Genomic DNA, 23,497 nt, shown 5'->3' with positions numbered 1-23,497 from the left:
TCAGTAATGTTATCTGTTATTATTTGTACATGTATGTTCAAATCATCATTGTTGAGCAGAGGCAAGTATAGCTGGCCGAGAGACCGGTGGTACTGGCTGGACTTTGGCTACCTTGTGGGCATAACTGCTGGATTCTGAGGCTCTGATCTGAAGCCCAGAGTACTTGGCTGCTCTTAGAACCCAGGTCCCCCTCTTCTGACTTGCACCAGCATTTTCACTGGGTTTTGGTTGTTCTGGTAAAGAAAGAAGGAAATAAATGAGAAGAATGCCTTTCCATCCTACCCGTAGGTGGATTCATCCTTTCTGCTGAATCTTTTCCTTTTTATGGCTATAAAATGAGGGGAAAATTGAGAACAATCACCAAAAGAGTATTTTCCTTTAGGCAAGTGTACGTGTGACACCCCATTAACGACAAGTGACATCTTCTTCTATCTAGCGGAAATCAACACAATATTCACGTTAACCAGTCATCGCTGGTGCCCGAAGCGGATGATGACTTGTCAGTTTCCATCCTATCAGTCATTTTCAGGCAAACTGTGTGTGTGGATTCCACATGGACACAGTCGAATGTTCACAACACCACTCATTTCTCTCTAAGTGCCTGATGGGTCCTCTACAACTAGAGCAGAAACGCAGGAGGGTCCCACTGGGGCAGATCAGAGGGCTGGAGATCAGAAGGCTTGTGATGACAGAAGGTGGATGGAAGAGGCAGGCAGACCTAGGCCCTGGTGCCCTGGCCTGCCATTCGCTGGCTGTGAGACTTCAGCTGATGTCCACAAGCCTCAGCTTCCTTGTGCATTGAGCTAATAGTAACTCATTACCTCACCAGGTCATTGTGAAGAGTAAATGAATGATGCATATGAAAGTGATTGATCAGCCCGGAAACTCCAGGAAATGCCAGTCTTGTTATGATGCATTTGCCTTCAGTGGACTTTTGATTTGCCCCATGGAGCCCATTTTCATAACTCGCAGCCGTTCCTCTTATGTCCTGGCACCCTTCTGCATTTAAGTCTCTCAGTGAGGTGTCCACTTATTAGTTCATTTGGAACTTTGCCAGTTTGTGTGTTCAACCGTACATCTGTGTCTTCACCTACCCACCTATCCATCTCTCTCTCCACTGGATCCCTGTTGTGTGCCTGGCTAAGCTCTGGGATACAAAGATGAATCAGATAAGGATGAGTCTGGCCCTAAAGGAGATCGTAGGCTAATGGAGAAATGGACAGGTCAACAGATGAGTGGAGTCAGGTGGCCGTTGTTGCTGTAACTCAGGAGTGGGCTATCGACAATGGGATGCCAGAGGAGACAACTCCGCTCTGTTAAGCGTGGCAGTAGAGGTGGAGGGAAGAGCTAAAGGAAGTCCTCAAAAAGGATATGACAGTTGAACATAGACTTGAAAGGGGGAAGGGCTTACCCAGCAAAAGGAATAGCCTATGACAGCCTTCCATAATCGGGGCTGAATGTGGAGGTCACTTCTGGCCAGGGGACAGGGGATTTGGGGGAATTTGTCTTGGCAGATATAAGGGATGGGAGGCTAGCTGGGGCCAGGTGGTAGGAATTCACAAGCACAGACTGCGCGTTCTCGATTTTATCCTGATGTCCCTCATTGGGTTGCCAGCATTGAGTGAAGTGTAGGGCAAGAACGTATCAGCCTTTGGTTTGAGTTTTGGAATTTCTTCCTGACATCTGGTAGGAGGGGTGGGCTTGGAGAGGGCAAGGCTGAAGGCAGCGAGGGCAATGAGGAGGCTGCTGCGATGGTTTGAATAACAGCCTAGGAGGGAAGGAGGCAGCATGTGGGAGTGGGGGAATACAAATGCCACAAAGGTATTAGGGGGCTGGTGAATGGGGTTGGTCACTGTATTCGGTTCCTAGGGCTGTAGTAACAAATTACCATCCATTTGGTGGCTTAAAACAACACAAATTTGTTCTCTCACAGTTCTGGGGTCCACAGTCTGAAAACAAGGTGTCAGCAGGGCTGCACTTCCTTGGAGGCTCTAGGGGACAATCAGTTCCTTGTCTCTTCCAACTTCTGGTGGCTGTCAGCGTTCTTTGTGGCCGCATCATTGCACTCTCTGCGTTGATCTCCACCTGGTCTGGCCTTCTTTTCCATGTGTCTGTGTCTTTTCCTCTTCTGCTTTTTTATAAGGACACTTGTTACTGGATTTAGGGCCCACCTTGGTAAACTAGGATGATCTCATCTCAATACCTTAAATAATTAAATTAAATACCTTAAATTAATTACATCTGCTAAGACCCGTTTTCCAAATAAGGTCAGATTCACACATTCAAGAGATTAGGAGATGGACTTATCTTCTGGGGGCCACCACTCAACCCACTGCAGCTACCAAAGGGATGGAGCAGTTCCTGTTCTCAGGGTGTCTTTAAGTAGCTACAAGAGGAAGGGCTGGGCTCTTGCACAAATGTCACAGCAAACTTGAATAAACTCATCGTCTGCTAAAGAGTCATATCACCTCCCTGAGGTGCCTTTCCAAAGTCTGATGAGCAGATAATACCAGACCAAATGCCTCTCTTAAAGAAGTTGTTGTAGAAGCACAACAAATGGAAGTTAAAGTGGAGGAATTCTTTAGAAATAAAGTAGAAATGCAAGTGACTGTTATTTGCGGAGAATCTAATTTTCTCTGACAGTTCCACAGGTACATTGAAACAATCTCTTAAGGAAAATGTATTTTCTGAAGAAATTTCTCCTTGATTTTTACAAACTTTTCTCTGCCTGATGATCACGTACAATGGAATGAACTACAGCCTTGCTCTGTTTTTGTTTTTCTCCTTGTTTGTGCCCAGCTGCCGTTAATAATGTTGGCAGAACTCTGTTGCGGGGGAAGCAGCACCATTTTGATGTGGTTCACATGTGATTGCTCTTGACACCCAAGTGAAGATGTTCTAAAACCCACCGTCTTGTTCACTGGGTGTATGTTCTCAGAGTTTCTACTATAAGTTGGGCAGTACCTTCTGTTGCAGATGCAGCGACCAAACAGACACAGGCCTGCTTCTGACTTTTGGTCTCTGGGGGAAATGGATGGGCAAGTGGCTGTGACAGCTCGTGTGACATAGTGTATTGAGATCTATAATAAGAGAGCAGGAGGGACTGAGGGAACACAGAGGAAAGAGGGATTTCTACAAAAATAGACATAGAAATAACCGATAAGTTTATGAAATATTACCAGCCTCGTTAAACATCAGGCATGCTAATTAAGGTAAGCTACTAGGCAAGATAAAATAAAAATGGTATAATACCCAGTGTTGGCAAGCATGTTAGAAAATAGTTTCATATACTGGTGTGGGATTTTAAATTGTGCAAGCTTTCTGGACGCCAATTTGATGAAAGGTTCAAACGACCCAAAAAGGCAAATCAATTCAGATGTCACTTCCTTTCTCTGGTATTCCCAAGCTTCTCATTTCCCCCAACTCCTCTTGGCTATTCCATCATGGTTCTTACTGTGTGGAACGAGAATGACCTATCTGGGTAGTTTTCTACCCCACTGGACTGAGACCATAGCTTCTGTCTTCTCCAGTGTTTAGTGACACACTTTTCTGCACCTTCTAGCTTTGTAATGTCTTTAAGATCAAATGCTCATTGAATATTACTGTTGTTGTAGAATTTTCCTAGCTATTCTTTGAATGTTTGTTTTTATGCATCAAATTTAGGATTGCTTTTTCAGGATCCCTTCTCCACTGTCCCCAAAGAAAATTAAATGGGGGTATCGTTTGGGATTTCTTAAATGTATAGATGAATTGAAAGAAAATCAACATCAGTGCCATATTAAGTTTTTCCATCCGTGAGCTTCGTGTGCCTCTATTTGTTGAAGTTTTATGGCTCTCAGTTAAGTTCAGTAATATTTTTGCAAGTACTGAATCTTTCTGGTTAAGATTATTGGGGACTTTTTTAAACGGTGATATGCTGGAGTCAGCCTGGTACCTGCTCATAACAGCTATTAAATTTTCAGAATTTCCATGAGGTGTTCGTTAAACACAGGCATTCTTAAACTTAAGTTATAGAAACCTACAACTATATACACTATATGTAAAAACAAAGGTTTTTCTTCAAAACTCATGACTCCCTAATTATTTTACTACAGTTTATTATCTACACTCTTGAGGTTATTCATGTCTATCGTATATCTGTTAGTTGGAAACACTGTATAATAGTATCTTATTGTATATCTGCCTTCAGTGGTAACATGTTGGTCTTTTGAAGTAGGTCATCGTGGCATTATTTAAGCCACAGAGAGCAGCAAATACTATAAATCCGGGCTTTCTTTCCCAGAGGACCTGTTGTGAACATTTGCAATCACACCTCTGTTTATATATGAGTATTTATAGCATTTTGGGTTTGTGTGTGTTTATAGACTAGGATGTCTTCTTCCCTGGCGTTATCTTTCCAAATTTGTTGGTGGGGTTATATGAAAAAGCAGTGAGTTTACTTATTTACTTTTATGCTGGGTATCTTACTGAACTTGATTATAAATTACAATAATTTTTCTGTTGATAACCTTGGATTTAGTAGGTAGAGAATCACTTTAAAATAATAATTGAACTATTTTACTAAGAATGTAAATCAAGAAGGGATATTCTAATCAAATACAGTTTGGCATCTATTGATATATGATTTTTAACTTAAAATATGTTCCTCTTTGGATTAAACCTATTAATTGATTTATGAATGCTGAAATATCCTTGTTTTGTTCAAACTTTAGCCTCATGGTCAGATAATACAACATAAAAACATTTAAAAATTATCTGGTGATGGTTCTTTGTGGCCTTATTGTTATTTTAATCATCACTGAAAAAATACTCAAAGCACAGGAAAAATAATTAATTCCATGTAGGGAGAGAGGTTTGATATATGTCTTTAAATCAATATTACTAATTATAGTAGTCATGACTTCCTTATTTAAATTTTTTCTTTTTGATCTATCAGGACTTAAAGAGAGTTGTATTAAATTCTCAAACTATTACTGTATTTTCATTGATTTCTGGGTTTCTAACAGTTTCCTTTCTATATCTCAATGCATTGCTACCTGCTACAGAAAAGGTCATGATAGTTGATATATTTCTTTGTGAATTATACCTTTTATCAATGTAGAATAGCTTTTTTGGTATTGTTCAGTGACTTGTCTTTGAATTTTACTTGGATATGGATATTGGTACATCTGCATTTTTTTTCTATTGACATTTTCCTATTAAATCCACCCATGCTTTCAATTTAACCTCTTGGCAATCTAATTGCTTAAGATCACATCTTAAGGAAAATATTTCGATATACTTGATTTTTGACTCAGTCTGTGAGACAATTTCTTTTGCTAGAGAAGTTGAGGCAGTTTATACTAATATGATAACCATATTGTGTCTGACTTTTATCTCACTTAATGCTTTCTATTTCTTATGCTTGTTTTTAAATTTGACTTCCTCCCTAACTCCCTACAGGCAGTAGGTTGCAGGAGCTGGCGACCTACTGCCTGTTTTTGACAGCACACAGGTTAGGAATGGTGGATTTACATTTTTAAAGGGTTGCAAAACAAAACAAAGGACAGGCAGCAGCAATAACTGGATGTAGCCCGAAAGCCTGAACTATTTGCTGTTTGGCCCTTAGAGAGCTTGCTGATTCTGTGGTGGGTGATTAGGTTTTCTATTATATTCTGCTTTTGGTTTTACTCTTGGATACGTTTAGCTGCCTTCAGTATGTATCTAAATTTAATTTTTCCTAAAACTTATTTTTAATTGTCTTCAAAATACAAAGTATTTTATTGGCTTTCCCCTGTGCAGGGTAGGGTGGGTAGCATAGGTTGACCTACCCTCATATAAGCCTTACTCATTTTCTCAGTTGTTAATGGTAAGTATGGGATTTTAATTCATGTTTCTAATTTAATAATTATTATTTAAACTTATATCTCTGTATCTTTTACAAAGAACTATTTATAGCATTTATATTCTTTCTATAACTGTATTTACATCAACTTTTAAGAAAATTTCATATTTAATTTGCTTGGGCACTCACGACCAACTTTTAAAAATGTAACTACTCATTTTTTATTTTTTAAAAATGACCCCATTTGGTTAGGTTGTTTTTTATTTTTTATTTTTTATTTTTATTTTTATATATTTATTTATTTCTTTTTTGAGACAGAATCTAGAATCTGGCTCTGTCGCCCAGGCTGGAGTGCAGTGGTGCGATCTCGGCTTACTGCCTCCTGGGTTCAAGCGATTATCCTGCCTCAGTCTCCCGAGTATCTGGAATTACAGGTGCTTGCTACCACATCTGGCTAATTTTTGTACTGTTTTTATTTTTATTTTTATTTATTTTTATTTTTTTTTGAGACGGAGTCTTGCTCTGTCACCCAGGCTGGAGCGCAGTGGTGCAATCTAAGCTCACTGCAAGCTTCACCTCCCGGGTTCACGCCATTCTCCTGCTCAGCCTCCCGAGTAGCTGGAACTGCAGGTGCCTGCCACCATGCCCGGCTAATTTTTTTGTATTTTTTAATAGAGACAGGGTTTCACCATGTTAGCCAGGATGGTCTCGATCTTCTGACCTCGTGATCCACCCGCCTCAGCCTCCCAAAGTGCTGGGATTACAGGTGTGAGCCACCGTGCCCAGCTTGTACTGTTTTTAGTAGAGACTGGGTTTCACCATGCTGGCCAGGCTGGTCTTGAACTCCTGACTTCAAGTGATCCACCCACCTAGCCTCCCAAAGTGTTGGGATTACAGGCGTGAGCCACCGCGCCTGGCCTGGTTAGGCATTTCTTTTAGTATTTGGCAGAGGGAGGAGGTAAATGGTGGTGGTAGTGTTTCTGTACATCCTTTCTGAGTCCTTTTACATTTGTAAATACTTTTCTGCTTCTTCCATAAATGAACAGAGTGCTTTAAATCCTGCAGATATTTAATCATTAGCGTTTTCAGCCCAGTATTGTAAAGAAATCTGATATCAGTCATTTACTTATATAAATGTTTATCCATGTAAATGTCTTGTTTTTTCTTTTTGTATGCTTGGAAAAATGTTATTCAGGATGTTTAGGACATTCAGTATAGCTTATTTTTAAATCTATTCTAAAGGTTTTTTTTTTTTGTAATTTGGGTGTTCTTATCATCCCTATAACATATCTCTTTTGTCTTTCATATTTCTAATTTACTTCTGGTCATTTTATTATTGGGAGCTTTCTATCTGCACTGGTACCTGTAACAACAGGCTTACCCAGTATGCTAAAGTTTCAGTGCTCTTTGAACTCTGTATGGAAATTCTGCATTTATTATGTTGTTCAACATTAATGCCTCAACTAATGATAGGAAGATATCAACCCTATAAACTAGGCAGAAGATGTAGGAGCTGAGAGTTAATTTTGCATTCTCTACTCTTCTTTTGGATACATTACCTGTATTAGTTTCCTACTGCTGCTGTAACAAGTTAACACAAATTTAGTGGCTTAAACCAACACAGATCTGTTCTCTTACAGCTCTGGAGGTCAGAAGTCTAAACTCAGCAGGGTGACAGCAGGACTGCATTCCTTCTGGAGGCTTTAGGGGAGAATCTGTTTCCTTGCCTTTTTCAGCTTCTAGAGGCCACCTGCATTCCTGGGCTCATGGCCTCGTGTCATTCCAGTCTCTGCTTCTATCAGTACGCCTCCTTCTCTGACCCTCCCGCCCCGCTCCTTCACTTATAAGGACGTTTGTGATTACATTGGGCCTCACTGGATAATCCAGCCTCCTCTCGTCACTCAAGATCCTTAGCTTCATTACATTTGCAGAGTCCCTTTTGCTGTGTGAGGTAGCATATACACAGGTTCTGGGGATTAGAATGTGGACACTTATTTTTAGGGGCTCATCATTCAACTGACCACAGTACCCCTCCCTGGAGAGTGTGGGGGCCCCCTCCCACATGATCTTCCTTTAGAAGGCAGTTGAGTTGGTTTCTTTTCCTCTCCCCTGCCCTAAAGGAGTGCACACCCCACATCTTTGCTCATTTCTGTGAAGCGTCTGTGATGTGGAATAACATTGTGTTAACCTTTTCCTCTGTTCGAGGACACTCATTCTACTTCCTTCCAGTGAAATGTAGCTATAATCTTTCTTTTTAAGGACTTACTTCCTATTTTCCTTATTGAACCAGCACGCAATTGTGCATAATAACTAAAATATCCAACATCTCTGAGTAAGGGTATCACAATATGGAGGTCTGCTTGGAATGAGGGATAAAATAAGGTTTTATGTTTTTGGAGCACCAACAGCACCATAGCAATCTTTATCACCACCTTCTTTTCTTCTTCATTTATGGAAAGTTCTACACAGTGCTGCTTCTGTATTCCACAGTTCTGCTCCTTACAGCATTAAAATCTTCTTATCAACAATTGGATTTCAAACAGGCTTTTCTTTATTTTAATTACCTACCTTCATTTTTTTTTCTAGCTTTTAAAACCAGATCTCTTTTTATCTGTTTGTCTCATTTTTTTAAAAAAAGAATTGTTTTTCATGGAAACCAGGTTTTCTTGAATTTATGAACACAAAACAGATAGTCTGAAATTTAATGGCATTTCATACAATAAATCATCTTAGAAAAAAATATATTTTCCGCATACTTCATTCTTATTTAATTTACAAAATATCTTCCTAGGCCCCATATTGGTTATAGTTTTTCATTCTTAGTGATTTACAAATGAGAACAGCTATACCTGTCTGGGTATATTCTCCCAACATAGGGAAATGAATTATTTAGGGTGCTTCTTACTCTCTGCTCTGGTGCTGTTTATGACATCGTTGTATCACTCTGGCAGCTGCTGCTTGTATTACCTGCTGGTTGTTTAGCAACCCAGTTGCTTAAGGGCTGTGTGTGTATGTGTGTGTACCTGTGTGCATGTACCTAGTGTGATCCCAATACTGGGGGGGAGAGGAAACAGTGACAGATGCAGGCTGGCGACTACACATACCCAGAGAGAAGGTACTTCTATTAATGCGACTACATGAGATATTTTGCTATTACTAAGGTCTAATGTTTGTATCCCTTGAAAATTCATGTTGAAACTTAATCCCCAATGCAACAATATTAAGAGATGGGGCCTTTAGGAGGTTCTTAGGTCATGAGGGCTCCGTCTTCATGAATGGGATTAATGCTTTTATAAAAGGGCTAGAGGGAGCTTGTTAGGTCCTCCAGCTCCCCTTCCACCATGTGAGGACACAGCAAGAAGGTGCCATCTTGGAAGCAGAGAACAGGCTCTCACCAGACACCAAACCTGCCAGCACCTTGATCTTGGACTTCTCAGCCTTCAGAACTGTGAAAAATAAACGTCTACAATTGATAAATTACCCAGTCTAAGGTATTTTGTTGTATCAGCAGAAATGGACTAATAAATCAGTGAAAATATTTATTAAAATTGACATATGATCTAGTTGGTGACTGTATATGAGGGAGTTCCTAGTAGCTAGTAAATAGGTTGGGTAGTCAGAATCCAGACTTGCTCATTGTCACCTAAGGACCCAGACACTCCGTAAGTAGATGATGGGAGGGACAAGGTGTCTGAAAAGGGGGCCAGCCCTTGGAGGTGAGAGTGATGTTGTTCTAGGAACCTGAGCATGGGATGAGATGAGCTCGCGAGGTCCCTGGTAAGGAGTGAGTCCCCGCCAGAAGATAAGGCACTGTCCATTGTCGGCTGGGCTATTTCTATGTCTCCTGTCCTTGTTCTCTCTTGGACTCCCCCTAAGGACTTAGGAAATCTTTCTGCAAGTTGCAGCCAGTGTCAGCTGTTCACAGAACCAAGGAATGGCTTGTGCATGGGTTCTGACCTTAAAGAAGGGAGCAGAGCTCCCTTGGGGTAGGCTCTAGTGGAAGCTAGAAACAAGGAGGATTCAAGCAGAAGGTGAAAGTCAGCCTGAAACCCTGGGGTTTTGTTTTATTTTTTTTCCAGTTGTCCCACCTGTGCTGGATTTTGAGGGGATTTGGCTTTATTGTATGGTGGAGGCCAGTCACAGCATCTCTCTGAATCTCTCTGTTTTCTCATCTATAAAATGGGGATAATAGCAATACCTACTTTCTAGGGCTTTTCTGTGAATTAAATGAGATGATGCATCCGAAGTACTGGTCTCAGTCCCTGGCACAGGAAGCTATGTTCAGTCACATCTGGTTTTCTTTTCTTCTCCTTGACTTTGAGATATTCCGCTTAGTTTAGGGCGAGAAATTAGTTATGTCTTTTGGTGATCACCGTTTCTCTAACTTTTTATTTTTATTTAATTTAGCAAGTACTTACATGGCACTTTCTATGAACCAGGTAGTATTCTAAGCACTTGACGTACATGAGCTCATGTAACCATCATAAGAACCCTATGAGGTAGGTACTATTTTACAGATAAGAAAGCTCACATAGAAAACTTAATGAACCTGTCCAAAGACACCCCACTAAGTTCAAACCCAAGTAGTCCAGTTTTGGGTTACTTTTAACCATTAGGCCAACCTAATTAGGTTAGGGTATTGAGTACAATTAAGTTATATTCTATAAAAGAATAGTTGAGAAATGAGTTGGGAAAAGATACTGGGCGAACTGAAACATTTAATTTAAGACAGACAGTGGGAATACTAAGCGAATTCAGAGGGTGGAGGTTGCATCATATTATTGTCATTAATCAATGCATATTGATTTTCCAGGCAAATACTGAGCTATATTAAGGCTGCAGAGGCAGAGTTGCCACCTTGAAAAAGTGGGTCTCTCTCAGGAGGAGGTTCATAAGTTAACAGCCGAGGGGTGAAGGGTTGGGTGACAATACATCTTGGTGTGCTGGGGTTTGTGTCTATTGTTCCCCAGTATAATTATTAACAGCAGTCCTTTTCTCTCTTAAAAGTGTCCTAGTGTAGATGATAAATTATGTGTTCCCCAAAGGGGTAGAGGGAGGTGCAGGGAACAACGTGGAGGGGAGAAAAATGTTCTAGCCCAATGTTGCGTAGGGTTGGTGAGGTCACTTGGCTCCCTGGCCATCATTTATCTATCTGCAAATGATTTGGTTGGACTAGACACTTTTTATGTTTGTCTATAGGTTTCCTTTCTTCCTTCCTTTTCTTCCCTTCTCCCCTCCCCCTCCCCCCTCCTTTCCTCCTCACCCTTCCTCCCTTCCTCCTTTCCTCCCTTTCCCACCATTCCCTTTCCTCCCTTGCTTTCTTCTTCCTCTCCCCTCCCTTCCCCTCCCTTCGCAGCCCCTCCTCTCCCCTCCCTTCCAGTCCATTCCCTTCCCCTCCCTTCCCTTGCCCTCCCCTCCTCCCTTGCCCTCCCCTCCTCCCTTGCCCTCCCCTCCTCCCTTGCCCTCCCCTCCTCCCTTCCTCCCCACCGCTCCTCCCTTCCTCCCTTCTTCCCTTCCCCACCCTTCCCTCTCCTCTCTCTCCTCCCTCTCCTCCCTTGCTCCCTCCCCTCCCTTCCTCTCCCCTTCCCTTCCCTCCTCTCACCCTTCCTCCCTCTCTCCCTTCCTCCCTTTCTCCCTCTCCCTGTCTCCCTCTCCCTGTCTCACTCTCTCCCTGTCCCCCACCTTCTGTCTCCCACCCCACTTCTCCCTCTCTCTATCTCTCCTTCCTAACCTGCCTAGCCTCTCAAGGTACACATTAGGGGATGAAACTCACCCCTGCAAGCAAGCATGCTATGTCATTTGCATGTGAGGCACAGAGCCTGTCTGCCGCTCTCTCTGCTGAACTCTTTTTGGGTCCCTTGCTTGACTGACTGCAATAAATGAGGTGTCATTTAAGAGTGCATGATGTGGAGATCACAAGTATTGGGCCCAAAGTACCCAATATTAATTGATAAAAAAGTAATTAATGGAAATCTAATTAAAGCAGACATTCTGCACAGGGCACTCCTGGAATCCTGGGACTGTCTCAATTACCAACTTTTCTCTGAGCTAATAATGTGTAAGTGGGAAGTTTTAGGCTCTTATGGAAGAGATAAATAAAAAATTAATTAATGAGAAAGAAAATTAAATCTGAGTTTGTTAAAAAATTTCCAGAGATGGGTACAGTGCAGTGCAACAGTAGGTATTAGAAGGTTTATTAATGAAAATCTTTACAAGTGACAGCATCTCGCTTGCAGAACTGACGCCCCTCTTCCATGCCTTGCCTCACCCTGTGTCATTTGTCTCTGTTAGGTAGCATCTGATGTCAGCCTGGGCTCTGAGAACCAAGGGAGAGTCAGTGTGGAAGAATCGGAAGATTTCCCTTATTCCTGAGGAGAGAAAGTATGCTCTGGCGTCTCTCTCCAGCAGTTTCTCTGATATAGAAATCAGTAAACAAAGACTGAGTCTCCCAGTCTTTCAAAAAGAAATACAGTGTTAAATCAATGTATGAGATTAAAAATACATTTACTTTACCTACAGCTATATGAAAAATTAACACCCTTCCATATGCAGGAAACCTGTTTTTATAAATGTTTATGAGCAGGTGACGTTTACGAGGGCCCCTAATTAGATTGGCTTGCCGTGTACTGCTGCGTACTGCCACTCGACCTTTGGCATGATTCATTGTTCTGTTTTATTGATCTGTAGTTAATCACTTCTAGGTTTCGATTTTTCCCTATCAAATGAGCTGGGGAGTTCCAGCATGCTCAGGGCAGCTTTTGATGCTGTCCTAGGTGTTTCTAAAATTTAGTGACCACAAAAGTCACTTGGAGAGCTTGTTAAAAATATGCAGACTCTGTGGTTGAATCTCCCAATGAAACCACTCCTTTAGTTCTGGGTGTGGCCCAGAAATCTGCATTTCCAATGGGTGGTTTAGATCCAGGTGACTTGGGCGCTGGGGTGGTTGGTGAGTTGAATGCTTTTTGCCACTGAATGAAGGAACACTCATTTTTGGATTCAAAGAAATGGTATCTTGGACTCAGTTTATGTGCCTCCTAGATTCACTTGGCCCACCTGTTCCCCAAGCCTTGACTTCTTGGCCAGTGCATAGTCCTGACCGTTGCTGCTGTCACCTGTACTCTTAACAACACTGACTGTCTCATTTCCCCTAGGGGAGAAGGTGAGACTTTGTCACAGTCTCCTCTGCCCTTTCTGCCCAGGTGGGAGCTGCAGAGTCTTTGGTGCCCTAGTGTGTTAGGCCATTCTTGCATTGCTGAAAGAAATACCTGAGGCTGGGTAATTTATTTAAAAAAAAAAAAGAGAGATTTAATTGGCTCATGGTTCTGCAGCCTTCCAGAAAGCATGGTGCTGGCATCTGCTTAGCTTCTGGGGAGGCCTCAGGAAGCTTACAATCAAGGCAGAAGGCAAAGGGGGAGCAGGTGTCTCACACGGCTAGAGTAGGAGCAAGAGAGAGAGTTATTGGGGGAGGTGCCACAAACTTTCAAACAACTGGATCTTGTGAGAACTCAATCACTATTGCGAGGAGAGCACCAAAAGGAGGTGCTGAACCATTCATGAGGATCCCACCCCCATGATCCAATTGCTTCCCACTAGGTCCCACCTCCAGCACTGGGGATTACAGTTCAATATGAGATTTAGAGGGGATAACATCCAAACTGTCTCACCAAGTTTGGGCAGACAATGCTTGGAAAAACCCTATACTACGGGGTAGGATCAGGCTTTTCCAACGACTGCATGGAGGAGCTTGAGTGTCACAACCTGTACATGCAATAGAGTTAACCACCTGTGTGTGGGGGAAAGCTTTAACCAGAGGGCCAGGAACCAAGGCAGCAGATAAATCCTCTCCCTTCCTCTCCTGGAAGGGAATGCGCTAAGGCCAAGGGCTTCCACACTGCCGTGTGCCCAAGCAAGCGGTGATGTTTACTGGCAAAGCTGTGGCTGGCCCGGGGATGCACTGCCTTGTATAGGTTCATCCTCCCTCCCTCCCTCCCTCCCTCCCTCCCTCCCTCCCTTCCTTCCTCCCTCCCTCCCTCCCTCCCTCCTTCTCCCTCACTCCCTCCCTCCCTCCTTCTCCCTCACTCCCTCCCTCCTTCTCCCTCACTCCCTCCCTCCCTCCCTCCCTCCTTCTCCCTCACTTTTTCTGCCTTGGCTTTGCCCCTGCAGTGAAGTCTTTGTGAGAATGTACTGCCTCAGCCTCTGTTCCTGGGCTGCACTGTGGTTTGTGGGCTGGGGATCAAAGTCAGGTAGTCTTCCTGAGCCTCAGCCTTTGCGTCTGGAAAATGAGGACAGTAATCTCAGTACTTTACTCATGAAGAAATTGTAAAGCTTAAGGAACAATAATGTAAGTACAAGTAAAAGGATGTTATAATAAATAAGTGTTAATAATCATACTAATTACGGTTATGCCCCTCAGTCATGGCAATTGAGGCTTATTCTTGGGAGGCCTCAGGCATGCACTTAGTAGGGTGAACCAAACCGACATTGTCCTTGAACTGTGCTTTCCAGAATGTGTTCCACAGCCTGTTAAAAGATGCTGCTTGTGACAACAAACATAAAAAGCAAGTGTGGGAAATTCTGGGATTGTAGGCTTTTAATGCAGGACCTTGTGGGGTCTGAGAATTGCCATGTTTTTCAGCCGTGCAACTTTACTAACTGGCCAGTAACCTAGAGTAACCAAGTTATTTAATGTATCTGTGCCTCGCAGGGCTGTGGGAAGGATTAACGGTGTTAATACAGATAAGCTTGTAGAATAGTGTCTGGTACACAGTAAAAGCTCAATAAATGTTGATGATGATCATTAATATGATTTATATTGATATGGCAATGTGTGTTGTGCATCACTAAGAGGGGGATAGAGTGTGCGGCGTTTCTTAAACTCATGTTGTCCATAGGGAATGAGCTTCTGTGTAAATCCTCCTCCCTCTCCTCCCTGGCCCTTCCCTCTTTGTCCTTTCTTTTCCCTTTCTACCCTTCCTTAACCTTCTCCTCTCCCTTCTCCCTCTTCCTCTCCTCCCTGCCCTTTTCTTCTTTCCCTCCCTTCCCTCCTCCTTTCCCTTCTCTCCTCTCCTCTTCCATCGTCTTCTCCTACTATTGTGATTCTAAGGATGTCTCCTTGGACAAAGGTGACCTAGAAAGAAGTGAGTGACCAGCATCATTTAAATCCTGGATATATTGCTCAGCTCAGGTCAAATTAGAGATATGGTAGCCTCTCTAGAGTTTATGCCATTTTTCTTCTGCAACAGGAAATCTCTTTTGCTTCCCTTTCTTCCTCCCCTCCCCACACACCCTTCCTTTTTAGGAAGGTGACTGCAAATGGTAAAAAAAAGCAAACATGCACGTTGACTGAGCATCTTCTATGTAGCACTTACTGCTGAAAATGTGGATAACATGCTGTGCTTGCCTTTCTGGAACTTGTAGGCTGGCAGAGCTGTCTGATAGGCAAACTGTTGCATGTATCGTCAGGTCATGGCTTAACTGTAGGAGACAGAAAGTGATAAGAGGTGCTGGGATGCTGTCCTCCCGGACCAGGGGAGGGAGATTTGGCCCCAGAGCACTCACCCAAGTCTTCCATCAATTCCTTCCTCCAGTCCTGCTCACCAAACAAGAGCCTTATCATGATTTTGCTTCCCCAAAGTTCCCTCTAGAGAAGAAGGCACAGGTTAGATAACAGGAAAATCTGATCTGCTTGCAAGGTCTGTTTCTCCTGGGAAATCAACAGCCTGGAATACAAGTTACACATCAACCTCTTATGAGTTGGATCTACTGAGTTAGTCTCGCTGAGACCAGTCAACTCTTGGCACGATTGAACTAACGGTGTGCAGAGTCGAGGGCCCACCCTCAGCTCAGGTGACTATACCAGGGTCAGCCATCCCACGGGAGGTCTTAGAGTCCCTCCTCCCCCTGTGACATCTCCCAGACTCGTCCATTATCTCCCAGGCTGTGATATAGCCATCCAGGGCAGTGATTCTCAATCTCAAGTGATTTTTCCCTTCATGGGATATATGGCCATTCTGGGGATATTTTTGCTTGTCACAACTGAAAGGGGTACTAATGATATCCAGAGGAAAGGGATGCTGCTAAGCACCCTACAAAGCACTGGACAGCCCCCTAAACAGAGAAGAATCTGGTGCAAAATGCCAATAATACCAAGATTGAGAAACCCCGGTTTAGCCAGGCTCAGTCATCTGAGGTCCTCTCTGGAGAGACTAAGAAATTGGCAAGGTGGAATTCTGCTGCCTTTACATAAACGGGAGGGCTCAGCTTCTCCACGGGCTGGGCAGCTTTAGATGGATGACTCTTTTGAGTGCTGGGGCCAGAGGCTCTTCTAGGAGTGTGATAGACTCTATTCTACAGGGTTAACTGCAGGTGGAAGTGAGAAGATACTTCCCCTGCCAGGAACAGAGGTCATCTGAGCTCTTCTTCAAGTGAACAACAAGTTATGGCTTAACTACAGACTCACCTATACTTTTATCTTGTGTGATTCACCGAGGGATGGCAGTGGGTACCATGGCAGGGGCACTTGGAGATAGTTAGATCTGCTTTCGAATCCAAGCTCTACTTCCTACTGAGCTGTGTGACCTCTGGTACATTTCTTAACATCTCTGAGCCTCAGTCTTCTGCACACTGTGGATGGCCATGCCTGCCTCACTATGCACCTGCTAGCTGAGACCTTGGCAGTGGTGGAAGGCACAGCTCTGTCTACCCTCCCCGCCTTTATGCAGCCTTGCCCCTCTGCTGACTCTCAGGATACCTACTCAAGGGAGCTGTCATTTAGTTTAGATTTGGTTTCCTTTCCTCCACCCTCAGAACTTCCTTTGGGTTGGCCTGGTCCAGTTTTCTTTGCAGATTCTGCAGTGGCACAGAGTGTTGTTAAAAAGAGAAAGGCTGGTGGGGAAGAAACCCATTTAAGGCATGAGCTGAAGGGCATGAAAGTGGAGGTAATGGCTTTGCTGCATTCAGATCTGTGTCTACAAAGGGACTATTTATCCAACCTAAGATTTTTTTTAAGAGTATATACAAAAGAATCCACTGTCATTTATTAGGTACCTGCTGTTAGTGCTATTGTACCCATTTTAATGGTGAGAAAAAGAGAGCCTCAGAGAGGTTCTGTGTCTGCCCATAAAGCAAGATGCTGGTAGATCTATTTCCAGACCCCCTGCTTTGTAACCCATTCTCAGGATTGTCATGTGGACCAAATGGAATAGTGCATTTATGTACTTAGTGAGGTAACTGGAGCATATTAGTGCTTGGCCGTGATGAAGTCGATCTAGAGCAAACACTTATATACTGCTTACTGTATTCCAGGTGGTGTTCCAGCTGCATTACATATTTGCACACCTTAGTTATCATAAGCCTAGAAGAAGGTACTTATTCCCATTTGACAGATAAGGTAACTGAGGCACGCAGAAGTTGTGCAGATTGCCTAGGGTAATGGAGCTAGTAAGTGGCAGAATTGAGGTTTAAAGCAGGCAGTCTAGCTGTTCCAGTGTCCCTGCTTTTTGTTCCTGCACTGTTTTGCTTAGATTTCTGCCTAGTTATTCTTATTTTTGTTCTCACTGTCCTTCATAGCTATGCAGAGGCAAGATGATTCTGATGGAGGAGGACACAATCCTAGTTTATGCAGCCCTTTGATTCTGGCTCCATGAAAGTTCAATTTTGGTGATTGCACCAACTGCGATGGATGGGCCCAGGCTTCTGAAGTGGTTTTAATGGCTAGCCGTGGTGGCATGACGTGTGGACTCATGTGGTGTGGAGCAGGCTTGTGGCACACAGCTAGTTGCGTCCTTGGGAGAGGGGAGGAAGTAGGCTGGACACTGCGTGGCCACATGACCCTGCCCTGCTATGCCTTTGAGTCTCTCTCGACCTTCTGACTACTGTTTAACCCTAATAGCATTTAGTATTCCTCACAGCTCATAGCCCGGGGTCAAGAAGCAGGGATTTGGGTGCCTTTTCCTAAAATGGAGGCTTTTGGTGTTAAAAACATTTTCTTGGCCAGGCCCTATGTCTGACTCTTTCACATACTTCATCTCATTTATTCCTCATAGCAACTCTGGGAGATAGGTACAATTATCCACAATCTACAGCTGAGGAAATTGAGGCTTACACAGCGTGTAAGTGGCTGAACTGAGATTTAGACTCAGGGCTGTGCAACTCAGTCAGCTATCAAGGCCTGCTGATAACTCTTGAATCTATTTCTGCCTCCCTGTATCCACTGCTGTTATCCTAGACCAAGCTACCATCAACTCTCACCTGGGTCATGGTAATAGATGATGCACTCCTCTCCCTGCACCCACTCTTATTGCCTTTAATCTATTTACTACTTTAAAGATATTGAAATCTTAGGTCCTCAAGGATTGGGACCTTATCTCAGATATCCAGTGCTGAATTCTCAATGCTTTTCACATCTTGCCTGGTACATGGTAGGTGCTCAAAAATGTAAATGAATAAATGGATGGATGATTAGATTTACATCTTAGAAAAATTATGCTGATGGGTGATTTCTCTATCATCCATCCATCCACCCGCTTACCCACCCACCCATCTATTTATTCATCTATCCCTCTCCTGTCTGTCCATCTATCCATCTGCCCATTCATCTGCCCATCTGTCCACTCATCCCCCATCTACTCATCCATCATCCATTCACACATTTATAATTCATCTCCATCCATCCATCCACCCCTCCATGAATCCAAGCATCCATCCATATACCCACCCATCCATCTACCCATGTATTCATCCATCTCCTGTTTACCCATCCATCTATCATATATCCACACATCCACAATTAATACCCATCCATGCATCCGTCCATCCATCCTTCATTCTCTCATCCATCTATCATTTTATTTCTATTCATCCAACCAGTCATTTGTTAGAACAGGAAAAAGGCAAAATACATTTAGTGCTGTTAGGTCAGAAATAAAAGTGCTCTTTGATGAAGAAAACATCACATTATTTCTTATTTTAAGAGTGAATCTTGATTGAAGCAGACAGTTTTCATGAGTTAACACGTGCCTCAAAATTTGGACCTTCATCTAAAATACTAAAATATAACCTGTGCCTTTTCTAATTTTCTCTGTAGATGATCAGAGACAGCATGAGCAATTCAAATACAAGCCAAACTCTGTTTCCTTGCCTGCTAGAAAGCCACTTGCACTTTGGGGTGCAAAACAGGGATTGCAGACATATTAATATTTAAGAGCATGGAGACTGTCTAAAGCTAAGGTATAGGCATGTAAAACACATACCGAATTACAGAGTAGATTTTTATAATGTCTAGGTGGAAGGCTGTGGTGCCTCCTCTGTAGTGTCTCCGTCCACCATCTTGGTTACCACCCCAGAACACCAGGGATCCCAGTTCTGCCTCTCAGGTTGGGGTTTGGAGCTATTGGCACTACGAGGGGATGCCAGGGATTCCATGCTGTTTCCACAGACTTCTGCCCATGGTCATAGTTAACAAAGGCAGCTAGGTGAGAAGGGACAGGATTACCAGTGCAGGAGCCTCATAAATATGAGATGAGATGGCTGGGATGGAAATGAAAGTTGAGATGCTCAAAAATAAAGCGTGAAAGAGTCCTGGCCCCATATAAGAACAGGATTGATCTCTGTACGCTGACAGAATGTACGATTTCCCTTCGCTTTACTACAGTGCTTCTGTTTCTATAGAAACCACCAATTTTATAGACAGATCAGCTCTGTGAGAAGGCGTGGGGAGTTCAGTTTGAAGCCAAGTGCCGTTAGGGCACCAGTGCTCCCAACCCTGAGGAGGGGGCTTTCTTCTTTGCTAGCTAACTAGCTCTCTTGGGGATGGTTAATGATTACTAGGCTTGGATTCTGTCACTGTTATTATAATAACACTTGCAGTACCGCTTTGCTGCCACAGAGTCCCAAAGACATGGTTAGTTCTAGGACTCACAGAACATTTTCATGGAGGGCAGTGGCACTCAGGCCTTCTTCCTTCCTTTCATTTGTTCGTTGGATACATACTGGATGTCTTAGCACCAGCCACTGTGCCAAGCCCTGGAGTAGTACAAGGTATGGTAAGGGAGAAAGACAGGCAAATCAATAACTTTGCTCAGTTCTACAATAGTGATTTTTTCTGGCCAGGGTGAGCTTAGAAAGTAGTGTTTTGTTTTGGGTAGATTTCAGGAATGGTTTGGCAAACATAAAAAATAGCTGAGTGGTTCAGTTATCTTTGCTGCATGACAAGGTACTTCAAAACCTAATAATGTAAACCAACAACTGTTTAATGTGTTCATGATTCTGTGGGTCATGAATTGGAGCAGGCACATTGGAAAAGTTTGTCTCTACTCCATAATGTTTGATGCTCCCGCTGGGGTGGATCAAAGGCAAAAATGGCTGGCCAGCTCAAATGAATCCATATAACTGGAACCTTGCTTCTTCTTCAAGTGGCATTTGCTAGAACTGGAATATCCAAGAATGGTTGCTCTACTCACATGACTAGCACCAGGGCTGAGAAAACTGGAATAGCTGGAGGGTAGTTGACATTGCACTCTGTCTCTACATGGCTTTTTCCTGTGGCTAGCTTGGGCTTCCTTCCGTCATGGCCACCTCAGAATAGACCAACTTCTTCAGTGGCAGCAGATGTTGTGAAGTTTATTATGACCTAGGCTCAGAAGTTCCAGAACATCACTACTACTGCATTCTATTGGGGAAGAAAATAACTAAGGCCAGAGCAGATGCAAAGGGAGAGTAGGAATAGGCCCTAGCTCAGCCCTTAGCTGAGAATGACTTGCATGTCCAGGGAGGCAAAGAATTGATGGCAGACATCTTGGAGATAAGTTTCCCCGTTGAAGCATCCCAAGTTTCTGTTTTTAGCAATGGGATGATATCATAGTAGAGAGGAAGTCAACATTTGTAATAGGGTTGTAGTTGGCAGGATATCTAACAGTGGGATGAGGACAACATGGGGGGTTGGTTGTGTACATGGTGAGGAGCTCTTTTAATCAAGCCAGATTTGGGTTCATGGAATGTGTTCCCAGCAGCCTGTCCATTTGGCAGAGGTCGTAAAAATGTCCATGGACAATTGGATACATGGGTCTGATGCTCAGAGTTGAATCAGGCCTGGTGATACAGATGTGGCAGTCATTGCTCTAGCTGGGGTTGTTGGTTATCCATGATAGACTCCAACCCAAAATGGCATAAGCAAAAAGTAAATTTATTGGGTCATTTACTTGGAAACTTCTAGGGTGGGGTCCTTCAAGCATCACTGAATTTAAGGACTCACATGAGGTCATCAGTTTCAGATCTTTCTCTCTCTCTCATCTCTTCACTTTGCATTTTTTTTTTTTGTGAGCTGGCTGAACTCCTGGATGCACTCTTTCCTTAGGGAAGCAAGATGGCCAAATCCCTATTTCTCTAAGCTCACTGGAAAAGAGAGAAATTTCATCACCAACCATTCAAATCCTGGGCCACACTTGCATTGGCTTGTATTGGGCCACATGACCATCCCTGAGCTGTTCACTCAGGCCAGGGGCAGGTGAGGCTCTGAGAAGCCAACCCTGAGATATGTGCCCATACCTGGGGCAGGCTGGAGTGGGAAGGGGTAGTTCTCCAGAGGATGAACCAGGTGTTCCTAGATACAAATGATGATAAGGTGTAGGGCAGCTCAAACAGTACTGCCCTCCCTGGGTGGTAATGAGGCCATGAGATAGTCTGGGAAAAGGCTGTTGTTGAGTGAGAAGAGAAGGGGTCCTGGTGCAGGGCCTTGAAGAGCATCTCATGGATCAGCCATGGAAGCAGACACCATAAAGAGGCTGAGATGGACGGAGTCCTCAGGGAGGTAGGAGGAAAACCATTGGCATGTCACTTTCTAGAAACCAAGGGAAGGATACAAAGAGGGAGAGGGTGGTCAGCATTGGAAATACCTTGCAGAAGTCAAGTGGGGTTCACTCATTCATTCATTCATTCAACAAATGCATGTATTGAGCACCTACTGTGTGTCAGGCACTGTTCTAGTACTAGGGATACAAAAGTGGACAAGACAGACATAATTCCCTGTTCTCATGGATTTTACATCCTAGATAAGGATGAAGGAGTGGTCATTAGATTCAGTGACAAGGTAGAGACACTCATCAGTGACCTTGGCAAGACAATTTCCGGGAGTCCTGGGGTGGGGTGGCCTCATGCACTGGATTGGAGAGTGAGTGAAAGGTATGAGGGTGGACAAAGTGAATGAGCACAATTCTTGCAAGAAGTTTGGTGTGCAGGGGAGGAAAGAAAAGGAGCAAGGGCTTGAGTGAAAGAGACATTGAGGAGATTTTTAAAGTTTATTTACTGTAATATGAAAGTGAGGCTTTCTCTTATTGTGTATATGTTGTTCTTCTGTGCCCTCAAACATTGCGATATTGTTTGGTCTGGTCCCCCAGAGAAGACCTCTCTTCTTGTCTATTTGCCTGAAGGAGATTGGCCTCTGGAGGGAAAGGGGAAGCATTAGAATTTCCCTGCTCTATGGAGAACAGGAGAGAATTCCTGCCATCCAGAGATGAGATGAAGGGGACCCCTTCCCTTTTCTTCAGTGACTCTGCTGCCAGGGGCTGGGGGAAGGTTGGGCAGCACTGAAACTTTGCAAGATGCAAGGAGGGTGCATTTTAACAAGCACAAGTCTCTCTAGTCTAAACAAAACAAAATAATCCAACTTTCCTGTAAGCCTGCATTCTTGATTCCAAATTTCTTTATCTCTCCCATCATGCCAGCTGCCTGTGAGTGGCTGGGAATTGGGTGGAATGCAGGTAGTATGGGCACAGGGGTTGGGGAAATGTGAATAATTGGCCCCTGGAAAATTCAGAGTTGATTCTAATTCACCTAATTTTGGAAGCACGGCTCAAAATCCCATACCTGCACTTCTCATGCAACCTCAGTCAGAAATCTCCCTGTAGCCGCTCTCTTTGACCTGAATCGAAGTGGCTGGTTCTTGATGTTGTACCCTCAGATGACATTTGGCACTGTCTGGAGACATTTTTGGCTGTCAGAACTGTGGGAGGGGTGATCCTGGCATCTAGTGGGTAGAGGCCAGGGATGCTGCTAGAAATTCTAAAATTCACAGGACAACCCCAGGGCAAATACCTTGCTCAAAATGTCAATAGTGCGGTGATTGAAGTTGAGAAACCCCGTTGTAAATCCTGCTGTTTTTGTGTTGGATGGAAGTTGCCATGACATTGAGTGAAGAAAGAAGGGAAGATTTAGGGCAAGAATTATACCAGTATATATGGTACATGTTGCTGATACTCCCACTAGGAGGTAGTGGGTGTTTTGTGCTGAGACTGAATTTTTTGCCAGAGAATCTAATGGTTGTATTTATAGTGACAACTCAGGGCCCCTGTCTAAGGAACTGATAACATTCTGACCCTCTGTCATGTATGTAACATCTTTTGCTGATGCCACAGTGAGGTCAGATCACAATCTGTTGTACTTAAAATACAGCACAATTTAAACTTTTGGGGTTGGTTAGTTCTTGGGATTTCTGGGTTTGGTTTTCTTTAGCAAAAGTGCCCAGGTATGTAAATATTAAGGTTTTTCCTTTCTCTTTGTGAGTATTGGACCTCCCAGGACTGGCCAGGGCTGGACTCTGGTGTCCTCAATGGGTCTGGTCCACATTCAGGCCCTGCCATCTGCTGTGGCACTCCTCAGGGTGATTCATTGTTTGGGGGC

General features: G+C 43.5%; 1 protein-coding gene across 14 annotated transcripts in view; it reads left to right on the top strand.

Moving 5' to 3' along the window:
- The window catches only part of PTPRT (protein tyrosine phosphatase receptor type T), a 1,127,644-nt gene that overhangs the window by 220,627 nt on the left and 883,520 nt on the right, over positions 1–23,497 (top strand). The gene's annotated exons all lie outside the window — the stretch shown is intronic.

Source organism: Pan paniscus, chromosome 21, assembly GCF_029289425.2.
Source record: "Pan paniscus chromosome 21, NHGRI_mPanPan1-v2.0_pri, whole genome shotgun sequence".
Classification (NCBI taxonomy): domain Eukaryota; kingdom Metazoa; phylum Chordata; class Mammalia; order Primates; family Hominidae; genus Pan; species Pan paniscus.
The sequence above is the reverse complement of the archived record's forward strand: the minus strand, read 5'-3'. Positions and strand labels throughout refer to the sequence as shown.